The following is a 27,203-nucleotide window of genomic DNA, read 5'->3' on the forward strand; positions in this document are numbered from 1 at the left end:
AGTGGCATAAAAACAGACACATAGATCAATGAAATAGAATAAAGAATCGAGAAGTAAACCAAAACAGTTACAATAAATTGATTTTTGGCAAAGGTGCCAAAAGCACACAATGGCGAAAGGACAATGCACTCAGTAAATGGCGCTGGAAAACTGGTTATCCACATGCAGAAAGATGAAATAAGGCCCTTATGTTACACTATTCCCAAAAATCAGCTCAAATTGGATTAAAGATCTAAATGTAAAACCTGAAACTATAAAACTACTAGAATAAAACTTAGGGGAAAAGCTCCATAACACTGCTGTCTGGGCAAGGATTTTTTGGCTATGACCCCAAAAGCTCAGGCAACAAAAGCAAAAATAGACAGATGGGATTGCATCAAACTAAAAATGTTCTGCCCAGCAACAAAAAAAAAAAAAAAAAGAATTAACAAATTGAAAAGACAACCCACAGACTAGGAAAAATATTTTGCAAGCTATACACATATATCTGTTAAGGGGCTAATAACAAAAATACATAAAGAACTCTTTTACTCAATAGTAAAAGAAACAAATAACTTGATTAAAATATAAGCAAAGGACCTGAACAGACACATCTCAAAAGAAGACATATGAATGACCAACAGGTTCATGAAAAAAATGCTCAGCACCATCTCATCAGGGAAATGCAAATTAAAACCACAATGTGATATCGCCTTATGCCTGTTAGAATAGGTTTTATCAAAAAGCTGAAAGATAAGTGTTTGCAAGGATATGGACAAAAGGGAACCGTGTACACTGTTAGTGGGAATGTAAATTAGTGCAGCCATTATGGAAAACAGTATGGAGGTTCCTCAAAAAATCTAAAAATAAAACTATCACATGGTCCAGAATTCCACTTCTGAGAATACATCCAAAGGAATTGAAAGAAATATGTCAAAGCGATGTCTGTACTCCTGTGTTCAATGCAGCATTATTTACACTAGCTAAGGTATGGAATCAAGTGTCAATCAACGGATGAATGGCTAAAGAAAATGTAGTACATTTACACAGTAGAACACAACTCAGCCTCAAAAGAGAATAAAACTCAGTCATTTAGGACAACATAGATAAATCTAGAGGACATGCTAAGTGAAATAAGCCAGGCACAGAAAGACAAATACTGCATAATCTCAATTATATGTGGAATTGCAAAAAAGTTGAACTCACAGAATTAGAGAGAAGAATGGTGGCTATCAGATTCTGGGGTAAGGGAGTGAGAGAATGGGGAGTAAATAACTGGTCAAAGGGTACAAAATTTCAGTTAGACAGGAGGAATAAGTTTTGAGATCTGTTGCTCAGCAGGGTATGTATAATCAATAATAATGTATTGTATATTTTAAAATAATTAAAAGTTTCAAATGTATCAATAAAAAAGTTAAAAAGTAAAGTGATAGATATGTTGATTAGCTCAATGTAATCATTCCGCATTGCATACATATATCAAAACATCACATTGCACTTCATAAATGTAACATAATTATGACTTGTCTATTAAAATCTTGCTTTTACATTTTAAAAGCAAAAGAACACATTACAGCAATGTACAGTCTCTGTCAAAGTCCAGGTTAAAACTGCCAGGTGCATTTGAAGTATTTTTGAGTATTTTCCATAATGACAATTTTTCAAAAGGCAATTATTAAAAGAAAGGTGGAATGTGCAAGCATTAAAGCTATTTTTTTAATTACCTAGTGCCTATGAAGTTCCAGGCACCTTTTTTTCCCCTAGATGTTAGGAATGTACGGTGAACAAAGCAAAGTCCTTGTCTTCATAGAGCTTATGCTTTAGTGTATAAAACAAGCAATTAATCCATCAGTAAATGGGTGTAAATATAGTAAGTAGTGATAATGCTGAAAAAAAAAAGCAGCCTAAGAGGAAAGTGACAGGGTGCTGTCTGAGATAGTGTGGTAATGGAAGCCCTCTCAGAGGTGGTGGTGCAATTTGGGCACAGATCTGGATGAAGGAAGAGAGTGATGATTTTGGTAATGATCTGGGGAAAAGGTGTCCCAGGAAGAGGAAAAGGGCAGTGCAGAGACTCTGCCACAGATATGCAGCTTAAAATGTGAAGGAATAGCAAGAGGGCTGGTGGGAATGGAGCTGTGTGAGCAGATCAACTTTAAATAACAGAGCTAATGAAACTTCACTAAGATGTGATTTTTTTCTTGGTTCAGCTCATTATGATCCACATTTTGCAACCTTGAAAAAATTGCTTAGAGAAGCAGAAGAATACCATAGAGAAGAATATTTTGAGTTTAAACAGATTAGAAATTTAAAACAATGGATTGCTGAATAATGTTCAAACTCTGCCTTGACATGTTGCTTACCATTGTTATTAAACTCTACACAAAATATTGTGGCATAGGTTAAATGAAATACATCATTCAACATATAAGTGTCTTGAGCATCAACCTTCTGTATTTCCTTCTTCCATTTTCCAGGTTTTAGTTTGATTGGTAATAGACACAAGAAGCACATTCTTCCCAATATTAAGAAAGATGAGTCATCTGTTTTCCAGGAGATGATAATAAAGGCAATATTTAGGAGAAAACATATGCATAATGCAATTTCAAGAACTGGGAGACAAAAGTCCCAGCAGAACCAGTGATAAAGCCAGAGTCCATGGGTGACAATGATTCCAGAGGACTTTGGGAGTAAGAACATGAGCTCTTTCTGCCAACCCTCTCTCTCACATCTCCTTTCTCCTCCCATCAATAACCTTCAGTAAATTAGAGAATTTCCAGATAACAGAAAAGTGGATTTAGCAGAATTCCCTAACTTTTTATGACGTTCACAAAATTAAGACAATTGTGTGGATTTTTAAAATTAGATTTTTAGCATAATCTTATAATGAAAATGTTTTTAAGAGCCCTCTAGAATAAATATTTCCTGAAATATTCTGCCTGGAGGAAGATTTGGGGAAATAGTAGCTGCATACAATATTACTGCCAACACTCTCCACCCTTCCTCTACCTGAAAGCACCTGGGGATCTTATGGCAGATTCTTGTTCTTGTGGAATGAGTAATTCAAATGATAGCTCCCATTGTGTTATGAAAGTGCTTCTGTAAGAGATGCAAGCAAAGCACCTTTTCAAAGGAAAATCTTTAACTTTCCTTAAAGACTAAGAAAAAGGTGCTTAGCCTTAACAGTATGGAAAATTTTTAGGAATAAAACACATTTTGATGCAAAAGTCAATAATCTCATCTTGAAATACAAATGGATTAGCATATATTGGTGAATTAATGGAACTTGGGGTTTTCATTCTTTAAGAACAGACGGTAAATATGTATTGCCAGTTCATTCTAGCAACTGGCTCAGTAACCTCCAATGCAGCTCCTTTCAACATCTTACTAAAATATCAAAAGACAGAAAAAAGATAAATTCCTCAAACCACACAGAAATATATAACTATCAGGCAGCCCATAAATTGAAGCCAGTGAACGTCATTTGCTGTATTCTGACTTGTTTTTCTAAACCCAGCCCTATCAGTCCTACAATTGTTGTCGATTCCTCCAAGATTACAGTGTTAGGCTGCCTATAGTTATATCAAATAGTTTCATGTTTAGATTCAACTGACACAAAATTCTACTAAGCCAGTCTTGTTTGCTGGGTTTTCACAATTTGCAGGGCAAAGAAGTAGATGCTGCAGAGAAACACAGTTGCAAAAAGGCAAGGAGGCACAGTGACTGCCTACTCCGTGGAAGATGTCATTTTCTGCTAATTCCACTCCAATGGCAGGAGGCAGAAGCAATGCATGAGAAAGACTCTGGTCAATTATGGCCTCAAGGAGGAAAGGGCAACGTTCTACTAATCCTGGAAGGAATAAGCCACAGCACTCAGGATAAATATTTCAGGACTCTGTTGTAAACACACTGTAGATTTGAATTCTAGCCTAAACAAGGAGTTTTCCTAGAAAATGTTTTCTAAATAGTCAAAGTCCTGTAACTTTTTTTTTCTAAATATTCAATATTTATGACTTAGTTTTCGTTCTGCCGCCACTTCACTCTGCAAACTTGGCAGGACAAGTTGCTTAAACTCTCAGCATCTTTCCAGTTGGAAGTATCAGGTTGCTAATACTTTCCTAAAGTGATGGAAAGACTGTTGTTATAAACTGTGTACCCTAAGACAAGTCTTTAATACCTGTGTTTCTGTTTGCTGACCATTAAAATGTGGACAATGAGAAACATTTGCTGAATTTACCAAGTTTTAGAAAGAATTCAACTAAAATCCTAGAAAATGCCTTGTAAGATGTATTTTAGCATTAGGAATACTATTTCTAATAAGAGATTAACTGCTATCCAATAAGGAATCACAATTCTCTATAACCATTACTTTCCACAAAAACCAATGTTTACACAAAAAAGGCCTTTCCTATAAGTTTTAGTAAAGCAGAAAACTCACTTTTTTTCTATCTTTTCAAGTGTTTAAGTGAAGAACATTTAATAATTACAACATTTTTTAAAATGGCAAACTCGTAGAAAGACCTTTTTATACACAGAAGTCATTCTCTAATTCACAGTTTTCCTGACCACAATGTCAGTTAGGCTATTCATCTGTATTTGGTTATACCTTCAATTTATTTCACTAGAACCTTATCTTTTATTATTTACAGTTCTGTATCATCTGGTGGCTGCCTGAGTGTCTGAAAGGATTAGTGTAAATTGAGTTTTATGAATCAATTTTGGTTGTAAGTGCTCTAGATTATCTCATAATTCACTTCATGAATGTATTTCCTAATTCACCTATTTGCAAGCTGGAAAATTGTTAAACTGGTTTTCTTAAAGAGATGTGACATGGTACAAAGGTGAAATTGGTAGGAAAGACATATCAGTAATTGAGACTCTTTGGAAAATGTTTCTTTTATAGCAAAACAGACACACACATGGAAAATCACATTGTCAGTTTTAGCCATTTAGGGGGAAAAGCAACTCACCATTTTAATCAGAAATGTCAGTGGTATATGCTTTTACAATAACTTTGGAAATTTCAAATTCAACTGTTATTTGTTGATGTGAATACTGATGTAATACTCATCTCTCTGTTTCTGTAAAAGGAAAATATGATCCATTTTGCAGATGTCTACCATAGAAAATGAGCTGCTTTAATAGAAGGGGTGATCCACTGAAAGTTGAGTTAGTCAAGATTAACAAGTAAACATTTGCCTCCACAAGTGAGTTACTGCATGTCTCACTTTGTTGATGTTCTTCATTATACTTATCAATTTCACAGGAAAATTTAATACAGTGAATAAAATATACTGTTCAGAATAAAAGGAAAAGTATCTTTCAAATAAAGACAAGAATGAGTCTGTAAGATTCATAGATTATGGAATAGAAGGCTTAATGAGTGGCATATTGTATTTACATAATGTCCCCTCTTTCTAATCACCTTTTTATTTAATCTTTGATTAAAAGATCACAAAATCCCTGTACATGCCTGGTACTTTCCATATGAGAGTGTCTTCCAATAAGGAAAACTCATTAAAATATGACTTATAAACATAATGTTGATGGGGTTACGCTAACTTCTAATTCAGTTGGGAAACTGCCAACTTAAAATGCAATTATGAAATATAAGCTATAAAACTGACTGTGGTAATCCCAATAATTTGGTAATTACAAGAACATTTGCAAGTGGATACTGAAGAATGTGTTCCAACAATATAGATCAGGGGAGAAGTACTCTGGCTAATAATACTATTCCAGTTCATTATGATTATTTAAGGTATAATTCATAATACATAAAGTAATATAAATCATTCCACTAATTTATTTTGACCCTTTACTTACCAAATAACATCAACTGAAATTGATTTTTTTTCTTAGTTGTTCCTAAGGCAAAGAGGATGCACCAATCAACAACACAAGACTTCTAGGTTACCATTGCTGCAAATAGTAACTAATCTATATATTGTTCTATAAAGAGGCTTGTTATCAGTTCACTTAACACAGACTAACTAACCCTCTTCCAAGACAAAAATGTCATCGTGGTGAGTTAATAAAGTCAAATTAATTAGAAAGCAAACCCAAGACTGTTTAGGATCTTGATAAGGACTGACTTTCCCATTGCTGCATTCCCAGACCCTGTGCAAAACAGTAGAATGGCTTTTACCTATATATTAAAACATATTTTTCTGTATACAAATTATATAAGGGTTTAATAATAACTAAGGAAACTTCAGACATTTAAACTTACTTTCCTTTATTCAATCTACTTTTTTTCCATTATTATTTTTATGAAAACATATACAAATAGCTTAAGATGTAAAATGTAACACAAGGCTATATTTTTTGAAAAGACACTGAAATTTTTTATTTTATATTAAGTATTATATTAATTAGTATATTAATATATATTTTATATATATTTTAAAACTCTAATTTACTGTGAGATGACAGTAAAATAATGCTATCATTTAAAATCAAGTTAAGACACTCCCTGCTATCCTTGGGTGAAATTGCCAAATATTTGTACAATCATTTTCACTTATTTTTCCATTAGCTGATTAACAGGATTGTGATGGTTAATACTGAGTGTTAACTTGATTGGATTGAAGGATGCCAAGTGTTGTTCCTGGGTGTGTCTGTGAGGGTGTTACCAAAGGAGATTAACATTTGAGTCAGTGGACTGGGAGAGGCAGACCTACCCTCAATTCAGGTGGGCACCATCTAGCATGACTAGGATAAAAGCAGGCAGAGGAACGTGGAAGGGCTAGACTGGCCTGAGTCTTCTGGCCTCCATCTTTCTCCCATGCTGGATGCTTCTTGCCCTTAAACATCAGACTACAAGTTCTTCAGCTTTTGGACTCCTGGACTTACACCAGTGATTTGTCAGGGGCTCTCAGCCTGTCGGCCACAAACTGAAGGCTACACTACCAGCTTCCCTACTTTTGAGGTGTTCAGACTCAGACCAGCTTCCTGACTTCTCAGCTTAGAGACGGCCTACTGTGGGACTTCACCTTGTGATTGTGTGAGTCAATTCTCCTAATAAACTCCCCTTCATATATTCATCTATCCTGTTAGTTCTGTCCCCTCTAGAGAACCCTGACTAATACAGATTTTGGTACCAGTGATACAGGAGTTATTAAGAAATAATTTTTAGGCAGATAGTAAGGGTAAATGTTCCAGTAGAAATTTTCTTGTAATTAGAAACAACCGCCCCAACCATCTCCTTTCTTTTTTTAATTATTATTATTATACTTTAAGTTCTGGGATACATGTGCACAACATGCAGGTTTGTTACATAGGTATACATGTGCCATGCTGGTTTGCTGCACCCATCAACTCGTCATTTACATTAGGTATTTCTCCCAGTGCTATTCCTCTCCCAGCCCCCTACCCTCCAACAGGCCCCAGTGTGGGATATTCCCCTCCCTGTGTCCATGTGTTCTCATTGTTCAACTCCCACTTATGAGTGAGAACATGCAGTGTTTGGTTTTCTGTCCTTGTGATAGTTTGCTGAGAATGATGGTTTCCAGCTGCATCCATGTCCCTACAAAGGACATGAACTCTTCCTTTTTTATGGCTGCATAGTATTCCATGGTGTATATGTGCCACATTTTCTTTATTCAGTCTATTATTGATGGACACTTGGGTTGGTTCCAAGTCTTTGCTGTTGTGAATAGTGCTGCAATAAACATACGTGTGCACGTGTCTTTATAGTAGCATGATTTATAATCCTTTGGGTATATACCCAGTAATAGGATTGCTGGGTCAAATGGTATTTCTAGTTCTAGATCCTTGAGGAATCACCACACTGTCTTCCACAATCCAACCATCTCTTTTCTAATAGAAAAATCTGCTTGAAAAGCCTGGCTGGCAAGCTTTGATATGCAAATGCCAGCCATTAGAAACTGGTTTCACTCAAAATGGTGATTCCCACCACCTTCTCCTTATCGCCAGATGTACCAAGTATCATGGCGACCTCCAGATAACACCATGTGTTTGGAACATAATGGCGACCCACATTTGCATTTTAAAGGGCTAAGGTGGGAGGGCCAGGTTTTTTGTGGGCTATGTAAATGACACACCTGGTCAAACCAATCCCCTGGGCCCTATGAAAACCAGACACTGCCTCCTCCAGCATCCCAATATAAGCAGCCACTTTTCAGCACACACGGAGTTTTCTCTTTGTTCAAATCCCCCCTCCCGCTGTCTCTGTATGGCAGAGCTGTTTTCTTCTTCCTTCCTTCTTTCTTGTCTATTAAACTTTTCACTCCTTAAAACCACTCTATGCGTGTCTGTGTCATTTTATCTGAACGGCATGAGACCAAGGACCCTGGTGTTCCTCCAGTCATTGAAGCTGTGTCACCTGGAATGGCTCTAGAGGAACAGAATTTTATGGATGGATTCCTTTCTGGAGTTGACTGCTTAATATGATTAGACCCCAAAATGCTAAGGACTCTACTTCTAATAGCATGGAGAACACAGATAGTCCTTGGCATGAACTGTTTAGAGAGTTTTGTGAAATAAATGCATTTGATACTCCTGATTCACTGCTCTTGAGAGGCAAGGAGTTTAGTGACTCTATACATAATAACTTTGACCATATGTGGAGAACCAAGGAACATAATGAAGCTGGTTTGTTGCTCCTAAGTTCGCTGGACAAGGTGATGTAGGAACACAATAAACTCAGAGATTCTAACTCCCAGCTTCAGAAGCACATACTAAGCCTCAAGTCTTCTAAGACTGCCCTGATCGAGAGTCCTATCTCTTGTAAAGAAAGAGCTGAAATTGTGGAAAATCAGATACAAGCTCTTAGAGAGTAGCTGACCTTCAATGAAAGGTGCATACACAGCCTTGCCTGTCTACTGTCTATTGTTAAAGTGAAGGCATTAATTGGAAAAGAATGGGACCCTGCAACTTGGAATGGGGACATGTGGGAGGACCCTGATGAAGCTGGGGACATTGAGCTTGTAAACTTTGATGAGCCTTTTTTGCCTGAGGAAACAGCTTCCCCATCCCCAATGGTGGCAACATCCCCTCCCCAACCCACACTGCCATCAGCCTTTCCACCCTTGTCTGAAGGATTAACCTTGCACTGCCTGAGGCAACAGTGATGGCCTCCCCTGAGGCACTTGCCAGGCAAGACAATGTTGATTCTCCTCAGGACCCACCCCAACACTCCTGTTTGCCTCTAGACCTATAACTGGACTAAAGTCCCAGCAGGACCCTAGAGATGAGGTTCAGAATGTGACCCATGAGGAGGTGTGCTATACTCCAAAAGAACTGCTTGAGTTTTCTAATTTATATTAGCAGAAATCTGGAGAACAGGCATGGAGATGGATATTAAGGGATAATAGTGGAAGGAACATAAAGTCGGATCTGGCCGAATTTATTGATTTCGGCTCACTAAGCAGGGATTCTGCATTTAATGTTGCAGCTCAGGGAGTTAGAAAATGTTCTAATAGTTTATTTGCTTGGTTAGCTGAAATGTGGATCAAAAGATGGCCCAATGTGAGCAAGCTGGAAATGCCTGATCTCCCTTGGTTTAATGTAGAAGAAAGGATCAAAAGGCTTAGGGAGATTGGGATGGTGGAGTAGATTAGTCACTTTAGACCTACACATCCCAGGTGGGAGGGTCCAGAAGACATACTCTTCACTAATACTTTGCAAAATAGATTTGTGAGGGGAGTACCTGCATCTTTGAAGAGCTCTGTGATTGCTCTTCTCTGTAATCGTGTGAGTCAATTCTCCTAATAAACTCCCCTTTACATATTCATTTATTCTATTAGTTCTGTCCCTTTAGAGAACCCTGACTAATACACAGTTATAGGGAAGTATTACTCAAAACTCTTTTAGTTACAAGTAAAATAAACCTAAACTAAGTTCACTGAGGCAAGAAGAAAGGAGCTTGTTGACTCATAATCAAAAGTGAAGGAGAACAAGAATTCAGCTCTCAAGAACAAATGATAAATAGAATAAGAAAGGACAGAGACATGAAAATCATCAGAAATATTTCTCTTTGTCTCTCTATCTCTTGTTCTCTCTGCCTATTGACTTTTTCAGACAATTTTTACAAATGGAACTGGAACAATAACCATTATAGCCATAGGTGGCCCAATTCTTACCATTGGTAAGTCAAGGAGTTTCTACTTTTAACTCCCTTGAGGAGTCCAACAGATAGACGTTGATGTTCCAGGCTGAAGTCATCTGTCGTCCATCTCTGGACCACTTTCTATAACTGGGGAAGTGAGGGTTTGCTATAATTAGCTCAACTTAATCAGGTATCTGCCTCTTGAAAAACTGTAGCCAAAGAGGGCCTAGAAGGATCTGTAAAAGACTAGTGTTGGGGCAAGGAAGGGGTTCTCCAACACAAGTGGAATATAACAGAAATATGACAAGGAAATAGCAGAATATAGCAAGAAAACCACTGCTATTTGTGTCAACTACCATGGTGCATGACAAGCAGTAAGAAAATATTTGTCCTTGAACAAGTGGGTAAATAAAACAATGATTAGATTTCAACTTTTATTTTAGACACAGGAAATATATGTGCAGCGTTGTTACATAGGAATATTATGTGATGCTGAGGTTTGGAGTATGGATCCCATTGTCCAGGTAGTGAGCATAGTACCTGATACGTACTTTTTTAACCCACCAGCCCTTCCCTCCCTCCACCCTCTAGTAGTCCACAGCATCTATTTTTCCCATATTTATATTCATGTGTGCTCAATGTTTAGTTCCCACTTATAAGTGAGAACACATAGTATTTGGTTTTCTGTTACTACACTAATTCACTTAGGATTATGGCCTCCAAATCCATCCATGTTGCGCAAAGGACATGATTTCATTCTTTTTTGTGACTGTGGAATATTCCATTGTGTATATGTACCATATTTTCTTTATCCAATCTGCCAATAATGGGCACCTGTGTTGATTCCATGTCTTTGCTATTATGAATAGCACAGCAAAGAACATAAGAGTGTATGTGTCTTTTTATTTTCTTTGAGGTATAAACCCAGTAATGGGATTGCTGAGTCAAATGGTAGCTCTGTTTTAACTTCTTTGAGAAATCTCCAGGCTGCTTTCCACAGTGCCTGGGGCAACTTATGTTCCCATCAACAGTGTATAAGCACTCCATTTTCTCAGCAACCTTGCGAGCATCTGTTGTTCTTTGACTTTTTTAAGATAACTATTCTGACTGGTGTGAGGTGGTATCTCATTGTGGTTTTGATTTGCATTTATCTGATGATTAGTGATGATGATAATTTTTTCATATGCTTGTTGGCCACTTGTATATCTTCTTTCTTTTTCTTTTTTTTTTTGGAGATGCAGTTTTGCTCTTGTTGCCCAGGCTGGAGTGCTATGGTGCAATCTAGGCTCACTGCAACCTCTGCCTCCTGGGTTCAAGAGATTCTCCTGCCTTAGCCTCCTGAGCAGCTGGGATTACAGGCACCTGCCACCACATCCAGCTAATTTTTGTATTTTTAGTAGAGATGGGGTTTCACCATGTTGGCCAGGCTGGTCTGGAACTCCTGACCTCACGTGATCCACCCGCCTCAGCCTCCCAAAGTGCTGGGATTACAGGTGTCAGCCACTGTGTCCGGCCTCTCTTGAGAAGTGTAGGTTCATGTTTTTTGTCCGTTATTTAATGGAGTTATTTATGTTTTGCTTGTTAATTTGTTTAAGTTCCCTATAGATTATATTAGGCTGTTGTCAGCCTTTGTTGAGATAACCTATCCATTCTGTAGGTTGTCTGTTTACCCCGTTGATAGTTTCTTTTGCTGTACAGAAGCTCTTTGGTTTAATTAGGTCCCACTTGTCAATTTTTGTTTTAGTTGCAATTGCTTTTGCGGACTTCTCCAAAAATTATTTGCCAAGGTCAGTATCAAAAAGGGTGTTCCCTAGGTTGTTTCGTAGGATTGTTATAGTTTGAGGTCTTACATTTAATTATTTAATCCCTTTTGTGTTTATTTTTGTATGTAGTGAAAGGTAGTAGCCAGCAAGCTTCAATCTTTTGCATATGGCTAGCCAGTTTTCCCAGCACCATTTATTGAATAAGGAATTGCTTCACCATTGCTTGTTTTTGTCGGCCTTGTCAAAGATCAGATGGTTGTAGGTGTGTGGCTTTATATTTGAGTTTTCTATTCTAGTCTATTAATCTATGTGTCTCTTTTTGCACCAGTTACAAGCTGTTTTGGCTAATGTGAATTTATAGTATAGTTTGAAGTCTGGTACTATGATGCCTCTGGCTTTGTTCTTTTTGCTTAGAATTGCTTTGGCTATTCAGGCTTTTTGGTTCCATATAAATTTTAGAATAGTTTCTTCTAATTCTGCGAAGAGTGATGTAGATAGTTTGATAGGAATAGTATTGAGTCTGTAAATAGCTTTGGGCAGTATGGCCATTTTTATGATAGTGATTCTTCCAATCCATGAGCATGGAATGTTTTTCCACTTATTTGTGTCATCTCTGATTTCTTTCAACAATGTTTTGTAGTTTTCCTCTTAGAGATCTTTCACCTCCCTGATTAGCTGTATTCCTAGGTATTTCATTTTCTTTGTGGCTATTATAAATGGGATTGTGTTCTTGATTTCACTCTCAGCCTGGACATTGTTGGTGCATAGAAATGCTACTGATTTTTGTACATTGACCCTCAACAACCAAGGCATCAAAGGAACATACCTCAGCGTAATAAGAGCCATCTATGACAAACCCACAGCCAACATTATACTGAATGGGCAGAGAAGTTCAAACCATTCTCCTTGAGAAATGGAAGAAGACAAGGATGTCCACCCTCACCACTCCTATTCAGCATAGTACTGGAAGTCCTATCCAGTAGGATATCGTGCAAGCAGGCAAGAAAAATGAATAAAAGGTATCCAAATAAGAAAATATGTCAAACTATCTCTCTTTGCTGATGACATAATTGCATACCTAAAAAATCTTAGACTCTGCCAAAAGGCTCCTGGAACTGATAAACAACTTTGGTGATGTTACAGGATACTGTACTTCCTATTCTTGTCTCAATGAAGCAATTTAGTATCATTTTCTTTCCAAAATCTTATTTTGGTGAAAATTTTATCTGTACTAGAGATAGCAGCAAACAGACAAAGAAAACATTAGTAAGATAGGTCCTAATTTTGATTACTTTCACTTATCTAAGAATTGCAAAGCTGACTCAGACATGAGGGTGTTAAGATAATAAACTAACCTATGATAAACACAGATAATTATATAACAATTTTTGAAAAGGCTAAGATTTAGAGTCAGTGTTAAATACATGTTTGGAAGAATTAAGAGCATGGCTTTTCAATAAATTAAAAAGTAAGAGCATATTTTAGGAAGCTGGCAAAAGTCAAATGAGCGAAATTGATTATTGTAGCAAAGAATTGGATAAAGTTGTTGGAAGTATGAGGCTGGATTCATACTTACAAAGATTTTTCAAATTATTTCTTGTACTTTCTTGTTTCTGTTTTTTTCACAGATAACTGCCAATATTCTCACATAACTTGTATAACTGTGATAGTCTTTGAAAACTCTTCACAAAATATTTTTATTCTCATTCCAGGTAAATAGTGAACTGAACTTTCACGCCCCCTTTGAATTAAATGACATGCTTCAAAATAAGCTGATGTGATATTTATCACTTTCAGGTGAAAGTTCTATGAATCAGAGCGCAATCTGCCACCCTCTCTTTCTCCCCACCACAGGGACTGACCATTTTTTCAATAGTAAGCAGCTGCTACGTCACCTCATGAACTTGCGAGGATGACAAAGAAAATGGCCAACAGCTGATGGAGTGAAAGCTGGAAATAGTACTTTGTTTAAAAATATCAAGGCTCAGGGTTCTTACTGCAGCATAACCAGTCCATCCTTACAGATATACTAAGTATAGAAAAATATGTATTTATCATATTGGCATTTGACATTACAGGAGTAATAGATAATAACTATTTAAGAATGAAAATTCGAGATTAGGTATTTTTAGGTGTTAGTTTACTGGTTGTATTTTATTTGCAATTTTCCATATGTTTCAAATTGTCTTCAATGTCTGAGTGTTTAGTAATCGTAAAATCAACAACCTTTATGTTAAAAAAGAAGAGGATTATAATAAAAATAAATAAGCTTCATAATGTTAAGTATCAATAATTTCTGTATTTTGAAATATGATTAATGCACTGTAGGTGTTCTTTTAATGAATGTGTTAGTACACAAGTAACATAAGCAATTATTTCAGTTTTATCTTTCATTGCAAATCACATGTGCATAGTGTAATTACATATTTTCATGTAGTATTAAGAAGCATTATTAACACAAAATTTGTTTTCTGTTAGTTGTTTTTAACACATACCAAATGCATTAATTTTCCTTTGTAAACAATTTGGACTGAATCATACATATTTTGATATGTGGAACTTTATGTTCATCTTCCAGAAGACCATGCAAACAGTTCTAAATTCTACTTTCAACAAATGATTATTTTAAAAAGTAACATTCCGATGACATTTTAATTTCTTTTTTTTTTGCTTAAATTTTGGACTTATCTTCAAGTTTTTTGTATTGTTATAAGATGTAGCATACCTTCTTTGCAAATTTATCATAATTTTATTATGGCTCAGTGTGTCATCAGCTTATTAAAAATTCCCTGAGATTAAGAAGGTGGATTTAATTTGTATTGCATATAAAATCTGACAAATATATACTAACACACATATTCAAATGTATCTGTCAGATTTTCTAAATGCTAATTTTTATTCATTTGATTTGTCAACAACTGAGGGTATAGAAATCTTGTATTACTCTTGTGATTTTGTTGCTTCTTAAAATATATTTCTAACAAGATTTTGCATAACAAATGTCCAGGTTACTTTAGTTGATGTGTAAATATTCACTAAATTTTATGTATTTTTCAATCTGATTTTTCAAGCAAAAGATTTTATTCTTACCATTTAACTAGCTTTTAACTTAAATATGTTTGGTTATCCTTCATTATTAAACATTCTTGATCACTATTTTAGGTGTGCTGCTGTTACTGGAAAGTGGTCCCAACCCAGACCCCAAGAGAGGGTTCCTGGATCTCACACAAGAAAGAATTTGGAGCAAGTCCATAAGGTGAAAGCAGTTTCTTAAGAAAGCGAAAGAATAAAAGAATGGCTACTCCATACACAGAGCAGCCCTGAGGGCTGCTGGCTGACCATTTTTATGGTTATTTCTTGATTATATGCTAATCAAGGGGTAAATTATTCATGAGTTTTCCAGGTGGGCCATTCCCGGAACTGAGGGTTCATCCACCTTTTGGACCATATAGGATATTTTCCTGACATTGAAATGGCATTTGTAAATGGTGGTGGCGCTGGTGAGAGTGTCTTCTAGCACGCTCATGTATTATAATTAACACATAATGAGCAGTTAGGATGACCAGAGGTCACTTTCCTCTCCATCTTGGTTTTGGTGGGATTTGGCCGGCTTCTTTGCCACATCCTGTTTTATCTGCAAGGTCTTTGTGACCTGTACCTTGTGCCTACCTCCTATCTCTTCCTGTCACTAAAAATGCCTAACTCCTGGGAATGCATCCCAGTAGGTCTCAGCCTTATTTTACCCAACCCCCATTCAAGATGAAGTCACTCTGGTTTGTATACCTCTGAAAAAAAACTTGTAAAGAAAAATAAAAACTATATTTTGACTTTCAATATTTTTCACCAAAGTTGAGAGAATAGTAGTATATAATTTAAATGTGAAAATTCTAAATGGTATACAGCTTCCATTTATTGCTACGTTGTATAATACATACCTATGTTTTCTCTCACTTGTTATCTATACTCGTTTTAAACATAGATATCTTTTTTCATGTATACCAGTGGTCACATTTCAGTTCAAGAAATATAAATTTCAAGAGAAAATCCTATTTAATGACTCTCTGTACAAAATGTGGGAAATTAACATACCATTATTTCTTTCTATGACACCCATCCACATCTCTACTCTGAAAGATACATAACAATTTTAGAATCTAATTTACTTTTTTAAAGTTAATTACACACTCAAAAATAATATACGTATTCACTCTCATCTAGAATTAAAAAAATATATAGATCAAAGTCCCCTTTAACCACCAAACAAAAACCTTTCCTTTTTCTACAAGAGGTAACAACTTTTTAGGTAGATGATTATTCCTACAGACATGCTTTTTAAATGGATACACTTTTTTTACCTTTATATACTTGTTAAATTTTACAAATATTTCTATACCCATGTGATATACATTACAATTTGTGTCTTTGCAATCTTCTTTTTTCTTTATTTCCATTGCTGACAAGTCTCCTTTTAGATCAAATAGATTAATGTATCCAAAGAAAAAATGGTTGTACAACCTCAAGCAGTTATTGATTTTCACAGAGCAGGGATTGGCAAATATAGTAAATATTTTAAGCTTTACAGGTCTTTTGCAACTACTCAACCCTGCCTTTGCAATGCAAAAGTAGCCATAGGCAATACATAAATGAAGGACCCTGGCTGTGTTCCAATCAAATTTTATTTATAAAAGCAGACAGTTTCAGAGTCCATATCTATAGCTAAGCTCCTGCTTGAAGGTGTAATATTATTATAATAGCAACAAGAGTAATAGTAATAGTTCAATGCTTTAAATAGTTGTTACATTTCTAACACTGTACTAACCTAAGATTGGTATTTTCCCTTAATAGAGTGGCCTTTTGTGTCGTTAAGAAGGACAGTCTGACTAGGTTCCCCACACACACCTCTGAAGACTTTTTTCTCCACCTTTCTTTCAACACTTAGAATTTTCTGTGTGTTTTGGGGTTATTCTGCTCAATCAAATATGTATTTGCTGGCAAAATAAAACAAAAGGAGGCAGGTAGTAGACTAGATTTGGCCTGAAGGCCATAATTTTCCTACTTCTGTTCCAAAGCCTCAGATGTTTTATCTGTAAAATGGGAGTAATAATATACTTAAATCATTAAGTGTAGTAAGGATTTAACAGAACAAATCATCTATGCAACATGCTAAGCACAATATTTGACATATAGATATATTAACAGCTACCATCTTATTGACAGCATAATGTTTTCTCAGCATTTTATTAATATTTGCTTGCTCTAGTCCTGACAAGAAGCCTATGAGTTAAGCATTGTTGACTTCTTTTCAATGAATGGTGAAAGCTGAAACTCAGAAAGGTTAAAATAACTTGCCTAAATTTAGACAGTGAGTAATGACACAATTGAGAGTCAAGGTCAGCTTTGTCTGACTCCTGAGTCAGTTCTCCTAGTTCTCAAATCACCAAAGTGGAGTCTTTGGTTAGTCTTGACAAACTCTGACTTCTGAACCATCCCTCTCTTTTGTGAAATGGGAGAATGTCAGTTACATCCCTTGCCTGTTCTGATCCTCTTCACCAGACCTAGCCCCAAATTTCTTATTAATTAATAGAAGAGGCTTTTTCTATTGTTCCTTCCATCAGAATTCTGGTGAATTAAATTGTCACTGGTTGGGGTCTCGAAGTCTCTGCCTCAGGGCTATTCATTGGCCAAGAAATGAATTAACAAACAAGGATGACCCTCCCTGGACTCAGCATTCCCTAGTTGATATATTCCGTGCTTTATTATTATTATTATTTTTGAGGCAGAGTCTCACTCCATTACCCAGGCTGGAGTGCAGTAGCGCAATCTTGGTTCACTGCAACCTCTGCCTCCCAGGTTCAAGCAATTCTTGTGCCTCAGCCTCCCAAGTAGTGGGAATTACAGGCACACACCACCATGCCCAGCTAAATTTTGTATTTTCAGTAGAGACAGTGTTTCATCATGTTGGCCAGGCTTGTCTCAACCTCCCGACCTCAAGTGATCCACCCGCCTCGGCCGCCCAAAGTGCAGGGATTACAGGTGTGAGCCACCATGCCCAGCCATGTAGTTTATTATTCTATTTGATTTTTAAAAACAAGAGTTGCAAAGTAAGCAAAATTGTTCCCTCCTCTTTCTTTTGCCAAGTTTCAATAAAGCAAAGAAAATACCTAGTATTGATGACTCTGACAGAACAAACTTAAGTAAAATGGAAATTATTGGGCAAATAAAGGAAATTTGAAGAATCTCTGGGAAAACCAGGAGAACTTGGCTTGGAACCCAGGCATGTCCCAGAGTAAGGAAGCCAAAATCATAGGAACAGTACCATAGCAGGAATTCTGTAGTCAGTCCTTCCAATGGCATCAACAGATACTCACTACCTGTAGTCACTCTGTATAAGTTTAAACGCAAGATGGAATTCATTTGGGCCAAGTACGTGTCAATGCCTACCTCTTAGCTGATGGAGACTGGTCGCCTAACGCCTTACCAGACTATGTCCAACATAGAAGAGTAATTCCTCAAAAGGAAATGACAGGGATGTTTGGAAGAAAAAATGGATATAGAGAGTCATAACAAAAACAAAAATAATACACGGTCCCAATAATATTCAATATCCAAAATAATCCTGTCTGCTCCTCAGAAACTGAGGTGAGAAATTCCTTAAAGTGATAGGAGCTCCCTAGAGAAAATATTCATGGCACATTTTCCTGGAGCATTAATTTTATTTTAATGTTTCTCAGAAACAAAACAAACATGATAATATTATAAATAAGAATTCAAAATTTGCATGATTTTTCAAAACAAAATCCTTCAAAAGCATTTCTGTGCTTCTCATTTGTCACTTCAGACCAAGCCCTGAGACTTTCCAGATAGGATTTTTTTCTCCCTTGCTGTGCCCTTAACAAAGTTTCTCTTTTTCTCTCTTAAGGCAGGCTCTAGGCACCATATAAGGTGCCAGTTAAAGTCCTGTGAGTCAAGGAATTTCTCTGAGTTTTGTCTTTAGCCATCTCCCTGGGCCATTTACAACAGAATTCTATTCTGTTTCTTATATGCAGATTTTCTTTCTCAATGCCACCATTTGGACTGACAATTTGTTTTCGTTTTTGTTTTTGTCCCTGCAGCCTCACTGACTCCTCTTGGGTCTCCCTATACCCCGCCCTCACATCAGCCCAAGGTTTTAGGGCATTGTGGCACTAACACAATGTTAGTCTGGCTCTAACACTCTCAAATCCTTGTCACCCAAAATGGTATATCAGATATGAATATCTAGGGATATCTAACATCTTCTGGAATATATCCACATTTCACAATTAATACCTATCCTTGCAGTAAAAAGGTATATAACTTCACTTTCATAAGTTGTGTTTTCTTTTAAAAAGCATAAAGCCAATCCCAAATCTCCTGATACTCCTGTTTTGGGCAAATCTCTGTGTGTACCTTTCACGATTTATGGACTTCGATCATACATTCCTTCATCTTTCATCTTACATGAATTTTAATTTTCCCTTATCTATTCTCTTAAGGGAGAAGCTCCAAGCTTCTAAAAAGCAAAGTAGGAACTATCAATTCTTATGTCAACTGAAATATCATTACCCTTCTCAATATGTATTTTAGTTTTCACAGTTCCTCAACCATGTTGCAGCCATGAACACTGAGAGGGGTAAAAATGGAAGAGGATGTCCTGTGGATGCAACATGTCAAGAGAGAGATTTGAAATAAAATTTCAAGTGTGCTTTGACTGGCTGTATTTAATGAATGTCCTTAATCGAATCAATTAACTTCCCTCAGTTACTACATCTTAACTTTCTACATCTATAAAGTGGGAATTTTCATGCACGTCTATGTGAAGAGACCACCAAACAGGCTTTGTGAGCAATAAAGCTTTTAATCACCTGGGTGCAGGCAGGCTGAGTCTGAAAAGAGTCAGTGAAGGGAGATAGGGGTGGGGCCATTTTATAGGATTTGGGTGGGTAAAGGAAAATTACAGTCAAAGGGGGGTTGTTCTCTGGCAGGCAGGTGTGGGGGTCACAAGGTGCTCAGTAGGGGAGCTTTTGAGCCAGGATGTGCCAGGAGAAGGAATTTCACAAGATAATGTCATCAGTTAAGGCAGGAACAGGCCATTTTCACTTCTTTTATGGTGGAATGTCATCAGTTAAGGCAGGAACCGGCCATCTGGATGTGTACGTGCAGGTCACAGGGGATATGATGGCTTAGCTTGGGTTCAGAGGCCTGACATTCCTGTCTTCTTATATTAATAAGAAAAATAAAATGAAATAGTGGTAAAGTGTTGGAAGGGTGAAAATTTTGGGGGGATGGTATGGAGAGATAATGGGCAATGTTTCTCAGGGCTGCTTTGGGCAGGATTGGGGTGGCATGGGAACCTAGAGTGGGAGAGATTAAGCTGAAGGAAGATTTTGTGGTAAGGGGTGATATTGTGGGACTGTTAGAAGAAACATTTGTCATTTAGAATTATTGGTGATGGCCTGGATACGGTTTTGTATGAATTGAAAAACTAAATGGAATAAGAGAAGGAGAAAAACATGTATTAAAGGTCTAAGAATTGGGAGGATGTAGGACATTTAATTAGTGAGTGCCTATGGAGATTCAGCATAGTCCTGCCAGCAAAGATTATTTATTTACTTTAAGAGTTAAGAGTGGCAGTTTGGGGATAGCACCAGGAGATATCAGCTGGGATGACTTGGAGAAACAGTGTAAACTGGCAGTGTAAACAAGAGCGGGGCATGTATGAGTAGTTGAGAACGGTGAATAGGAGTATGACTAGACAGAAGATAGTAGGCATGACAAGTTTTTTGGGGCACAGTCCAAGTTGGTCTGGTGTCTGGAACGAAACTCAGGCCTAATAAAAAGGAGCGTCTATACAGGAGCTTAAATGGGTTGTACTCTGTAGCATTCTGAGGACAGGCCTGAATTCTGAGAAGGGAAAGTGGTAAAAGTATTATCTAGTCCTTTTTAAGTTGGTGGCTGAGCTTGGTGAGGTGTGTTTTTAAAAGACCATTAGTCCATTCTACCTTTCCTGAAGACTGAGGACTGTAAGGGATATAAAGGTTTCACTGAATACTAAGAGCCTGAAAAACTGCTTGGCTGATTTGACTAATAAAGGCCAGTCCGTTACCAGACTGTATAGAGGTGGGAAGGCTAAACTGAGGAATTTTGTCTGACAGAAGGGAAGAAATGACTGTGATGACCTTCTTAGACCCTGTAGGAAAGGCCTCTACCTATCCAGTGAAAGTGTCTACCCAGACTAAGAGGTATTTTAGTTTTCTGACTCAGGGCATGTGAGTAAAGTCAATTTGCCAGTCCTGGGCAGGGGCAAATCCTTGAGCTTGATGTGTAGGAAAGGGAGGAGACCTGAACGATCCCTGAGGGGTAGTAGATTAGCAGATGGAACACTGAGAAGTTACTTCCTTGAGGATAGATTTCCACAATGGAAAGGAAATGAGAGGTTCTAAGAGGCGGGCTGGTGGCTTGTACTATAGCATAGCCTGCCTTTGCTGGTGTGGTGATTAGGCCTGGTAGAACTGCCTTCAGTAAATCAAGCGTGATCAGGGTGAGGAAGAGGAAAGAAGGAAATATGGGGAAATGTGAATGTCACGTGGATCGGAGATACAGTCATGGGGGTCAGGTGTGGTATCAGGAATAATGTGAGAAGCCAGATTGAATTCTGGGCCAAGAACAATGGTAATTGTGGGACTCAACAAAGAGTGAGTACAGCTGAAGGAGCCAGGGAGCAGAAACTATATGTGTCAGGTGTGAGGAAGAAAATAGATTTTGGAAGTTATGAGAACTGTAGAGAGTGAGTTGAGCATAGTTTGTGATTTTAAGGGCCTTTAAAAGTATTAGGATGGCAGCAGCAGTGGCCGCTGCATGCAGATTTGAGGACTAGGCAAAACAGTAAGGTCAAGTTGTTTGGATAAAAGGCTACAGGGTGCTGTCCCAGTTCTTGTGTAAGAATTCCGACTGCACAGCCCTGCACTTCAGCTGTGGGTAATGAAAAGGGTTGGGATGAGTCAGGGAGAGCTAGCGTGGGGGCAGTCTCTAAAGCTGTCTTCAAGGAACAGAAAAAGGAGTGGGGAAAGGATTTTGGATCTATGGGGTCAGCTAGGTTTCTTTTTGTGGGTTTATATAATGGTTTTGTTAGGATGGCAAAATCAGGTATCTAAAGGCCAAAGTATCCAACCATGCCTAGGATGTGGAAGGTGTTGGGGTTTGAGAGATCAGTCAGACACGGTCGGCAGGGACAGCATGTGTGTTTTTATGAGAATTATGGTGAGACAAGTAACAGGTGAGGAAGAAATTTGGGCTTGACTGAAGTAATGGGGGCTGTCTGTGAAGCCTTGCGGCAGTACAGCCCAGGTAATTTGCTGAGCCTGATGGGTGTCAGGGTCAGTCCAAGTGAAAGCGAAGAGAGGCTGGGATGAAGGGTGCAAAGGAATAGTAAAGAAAGCATGTTTGAGATCCAGAACAGAATAATGGATTGTGGAGGGAGGTGTTGAGGATAGGAGAGTATATGGGTTTGGCACCATGGGGTGGATAGGAAAAACAAGTTGGTTGATAAGGCGCAGATTCTGAACTAACCTGTAAGGCTTGTCTGGTTTTAGGACAGGTAAAATGGGGGAATTGTAAGGGGAGTTTATAGGCTTTAAAGGCCATGCTGTATCAGGCAAGTGATAACAGGCTTTAATCCTTTTAAAGTGTGCTGTGGGATGGGATATTGGCGTTGAGCGGGGTAAGGGTGATTAGGTTTTAATGGGATGGTAATGGGCATGTGATCAGTTGCCAGGGAAGGAGTAGAGATTCCTATACTTGTGGGTTAAGGCGGGGGGATACGAGAGGAAGACGCAAAGGAGGCTTTGGGTTGGGGAGAAGGGCAGCAATGAGATGCAGCTGTAGTCCAGGAATAGTCAGGGAAGCAGATAATTTGGTTAAAATATCCCAGCCTAATAAGGGAACTGGGCAGGTGGGGATAACTAAAAAAGAGTGCATAAAAGAGTATTGTCTAAGTTGGCAGCAGAGTTGGGGAGTTTTAAGAGGTTTAGAAGCCTGGCCGTCAACACCTACAACAGTTATGGAGGCAAGGGAAACAGGCCCTTGAAAATAAGGTAATGTGGAGTGAGTAGCCTCCATATTGACTAAGAAGGGGACAGACTTACCCTCCACTGTGAGTTACCTAGAGCATCTGTGATGGTCCTGTAGGCTTCTGAGGTGATCAGGCAGTGTCAGTCTTCAGCTGCTAAGCCAAGAAGATCTGAGAAGGAGTCAGTCAGAGATCCTTGGGCCAGAGTTCTAGGGGCGCTGGGAGTGGCTGCCAGGTGAGTTGAACAGTCCGATTTTCAGTGGGGTCCTGCACAGATGGGACACGGCTTAGGAGGAATCCTGGGCTGTGGGCATTCCTTGGCACAGTGGCCAGATTTCCAGCACTTGTAGCAAGCTCCTGTGGGAGGAGGTTCTGGAGGAACCCCTGGCAGCTGCGGTTCAGGCGTTTGGAGTTCTTTTGTGCTGGAGATGTGGCTGGGGTTTGTCTCACAGTGGAGGCAAGGAATTGCAACTCAGAAATACATTGCTGCTTGGCTGCCTCTACTCTATTGTACATCTTGAAGGTGAGGTTAATTAAGTCCTGTTGTGGGGTTTGAGAGCCAGAATTTAATTTTTGGAGCTTTATTTCATGTCGGGAGCAGATTGGGTAAAAAAATAAAATGCATACTGAGAATAAGACGGCCTTCTGACCTTTCAGGGTCTAGGGCTGTAAAGTTTCTCAGGGTTGCTGCCAAACGAGCCATGAACTGGGCTGGGTTTTTCACATTTGATGAAAAAGAGCCTAAACGCTAACTGATTTTGGGAGAGGTCAGATAAAGAAAAAGGAGCATTAACCTTGACTGCCTTTAGCTCCAGCCACCTTTTTAAAAGGAAATTGCTGGGAAGGTGGGGGAAGGCTAGTTGAGGAACGAAACTGTAAGCTGGACCAGGTGTGAGGAGGAGAGGTGATAAAAGGATTATAGGGTGGGGGAGCAGAGGCTGAGGAAGAATTGGGACTTGGCTTGGCCTGGCGAGAAGGGGAGAGGTCAGATGGGTCTGTAGAAAAGGAAGATTAGAAAGACTCAGCAACGCTTGGGGTTGGGACTGAGGGGACAGGTGGGAGCGAAAGAAAGAAGATTTGGGATGAGTTGCACTGGGAACAGAGACTAGGAAGGGACTGATGTGTAAAAGAATGGCTGGACGTCAGGCACCTCAGAACGTTTACCTATTTTATGACAAGAATTATTTAGATCTTGTAGGATGGAAAAATTGAAAGTGCCATTTTCTGGCTATTTGGAACTACTGTCGAGTTTGTATTGGGGTCACGTGGCATTGCAGAAGAAAATAAGGCATTTAGGTTTTAGGTCAGTTGTGAGTTGAAGAGGTTTTAGGTTTTTAAGAACGCAGGCTAAGGTAGAAGGAAGAATGGAGGGTGGAAGGTTGCCCATAGTGAAGGAAGCAAGCCTAGAGAAAAGAGAGAGTAGAGACAAGGAGGGAAGGGGTTCAGGGGTTCTTACCCTCCAGAAAAGCAGGAAAGGGGTTGGGGCACAGAAATAAGGGGTTGGGGCACAGAGATAAGAGGTCAGGGTGTGGAAATAAGGGATCGCAGTGCAGAGATAAGGGGTTGGGGCGAGGAAATAAGGGACCGGGGCACAGAGATAAGATGTCAGGGCATGGAAATGAGGGATTGGGGTGCAGAGATAAGAGGTCAGGGTGTGGAAATAAGGGATTGGGGGTTCTTGCCCCCAGAAAAGCAGAGAAGGGGTAAAGACACAGAGAGAAGGAGTTGGGGGTTCTTGCCTCCCAGAAAAGTGGGACTTGCCACTAAGGGTGAAGGACCAAGGCAGGTGTCCCCGTGTGGTCAGACACCTCTGAAACATGGGTGAATAATCAGAGAGGCATCCCTGCAATGATTAAACACCAAGGGAAGGCTGCTTTCCCGAGTCCATGAAGGCGATGGAGTTTTGGGTCCACGGATAAAACGTGTCTCCTTTGTCTCTACCAGAAAATGAAAGGAATTGAAATTAAGACAAGGGAGAGATTGAAGGGTGGCACCAAGATTGAAAGGAGAAAGTGGTTGAGGGATAGCGAGAGAGGTTGGAGAAGAGAGTAAGAAGAGGCCGCTTACCCAATTTAAAATTGGTGAGATATTCCTTGGGCTGGTGGGTCTGAGGTGGATCTTTTTCATGGAGCAAAGAACAGGAGGACAGGGGATTGATCTCCCAAGGGAGGTCCCCCGATCCGAGTCACGGCACCAAATTTCATGTGCGTCCATGTGAAGAGACCACCAAACAGGCTTTGTGTGAGCAATAAAGCTTTTAATCACCTGGGTGCAGACGGGCTGAGTCTGAAAAGAGAGCCAGCGAAGGGAGATAGGGGTGGGGCCATTTTATAGGATTTGGGTAGGTAAAGGAAAATTACAGTCAAAGGGGGGTTGTTCTCTGGCAGGCAGGTGTGGGGGTCACAAGGTGCTCAGTAGGGGAGCTTTTGAGCCAGGAGAAGGAATTTCACAAGATAGTGTCATCAGTTAAGGCAGGAACAGGACATTTTCATTTCTTTTGTGGTGGAATGTCATCAGTTAAGGCAGGAACCGGCCATCTGGATGTGTACGTGCCAGTCACAGGGGATATGATGGCTTAGCTTGGGCTCAGAGGCCTGACAGGAATAATTCCACCAACCGTGCAATGTTGTTTTAAAAATTAAAGGTAATGTATACAAAAGGCATAGCACAGGACCTGATACACAATTGCTACAATCATAGTGGAACACAAAGTCCACAGACCTCAGCAGTGAGTCTGTCCAGCCAATATCTCATGCTGCTACCTTAACATCATACCATCTTTGAATATATGTAGTTGGGCGACTCCAATGTCACATTTCTGGCTCAAGCCACCATTCATACTTGTTCCAGATGCATCACCTACTGCTTAGCTAAGACACCTGTCATGCTTAGCATGTTTCTTCACACACCCATAGCACCAATGCCACAGCTGCTTCATTCAGTGTTGCTGCTTGTCACTGCACTAAAAAAATGGGTATGGGAGTGAATATTTCTGGTTTGCATGGAGTCTTATAAAACTAGATCCTATAACATGGTCACTTGGACCTTGAGATATTTCAGATTTCTAGATGTACCATATATACCAGATGTATAGAACATGGGAAATGGCTGGATATTTTGGGTAGAGTTTTCCAGAAATGAACTCTGAGCAGGTATCTTCATACTGGATAAACTTAAGGAGCACAGTCGGGAGGGGGGAGGGACAGCATTAGGAGATATACCTAATGCTAAATGACGAGTTAATGGGTGCAGCAAACCAACACAGCACATGGATACATATGTAACAAACCTGCACATTGTGCACATGTACCCTAAAACCTAAAGTATAATTTAAAAAAAAGCACAGTCAGAAACCACACTGCAGTAGTATGCTGAAGCCAACCTGTACCCATTTGCAGTTATGCACATCTCTTGCCAACTCTGCACTCAATGACAGCAAGTCGGTAATTTTAAATTGGCCATGGTGGGAGATGACATCTTAGAAATTGGAACACTTGACAAATACAGGCTTTTTTCCCCCTGGAGATTCAATTGTTAAATATTTACAAGCACACCACTGTCAGAAAAAGAGCCTTCTCTTTCAGCCCCAAAAGAGCCAGGACTACACAGAGGAAGAAGCTGAACTGCTTGGATTTGGGCTTATCCACTGTAATAATTCTTAGCTAACCCATCAAGAAATCGAAGTGAGTTTTCTGACAAATATTTTTTTTTTCTTTTTTGAGACGGAGTCTCGCTCGTCGCCCAGGCTGGAGTGCAGTGGCGCAATCTCAGCTCACTGCAAGCTCCACCTCCCGGGTTCATGCCAGTCTCCTGCCTCAACCTCCTGAGTAGCTGGGACTACAGGCACCACCACGCCCGGCTAACTTTTCGTATTTTTAGTAGAGATGGGGTTTCACTGTGTTAGCCAGGATGGTCTCAATCTCCTGACCTCATGATCCGCCTGCCTTGGCCTCCCAAAGTTTTGGGATTACAGGCATGAGCCACCATGCCCGGCCAAGTTTTCTGACAAATATTAAGTGCATCCATTTCAGTATTCCACATGGGACCAGTGTGTGCATGGTCCCATGGACACACTCTTTGCAAATGTGGCCCAGGACTCCTTCATTTGCTACCTGGCCCATCTGTGTTCCAACTTTAACCAGGGAGTCATGATAACACTTTGGGTCACCAGATATCAATGTCAGCAGGAACCCTATGGCCAACAGTCCTTGAAGTATCTGAGTATTCCCTTTTTCTCAAGTCGAAGAGCTACCCAAGTAAACGGCTAGATATCTGCTATAAAAGTACCACCTGTACAACTCCAGAT

General features: G+C 39.1%; 1 long non-coding RNA gene across 2 annotated transcripts in view; it reads left to right on the forward strand.

The window, feature by feature from the left end:
- LOC129479381 (uncharacterized) overlaps window positions 1-15,598 on the forward strand; it is a 288,512-nt gene extending 272,914 nt beyond the window's left edge. For both annotated transcript variants that reach the window (XR_008656666.2, XR_010120251.1), the window contains 2 exons: window positions 12,558-12,830; window positions 14,974-15,598. This is a non-coding gene — a long non-coding RNA (uncharacterized lncRNA). The remainder of the gene's footprint in view (window positions 1-12,557; window positions 12,831-14,973) is intronic.
- The last annotated feature ends 11,605 nt before the right edge of the window (window positions 15,599-27,203 follow it).

This window comes from Symphalangus syndactylus, chromosome 3, assembly GCF_028878055.3.
Source record: "Symphalangus syndactylus isolate Jambi chromosome 3, NHGRI_mSymSyn1-v2.1_pri, whole genome shotgun sequence".
Classification (NCBI taxonomy): domain Eukaryota; kingdom Metazoa; phylum Chordata; class Mammalia; order Primates; family Hylobatidae; genus Symphalangus; species Symphalangus syndactylus.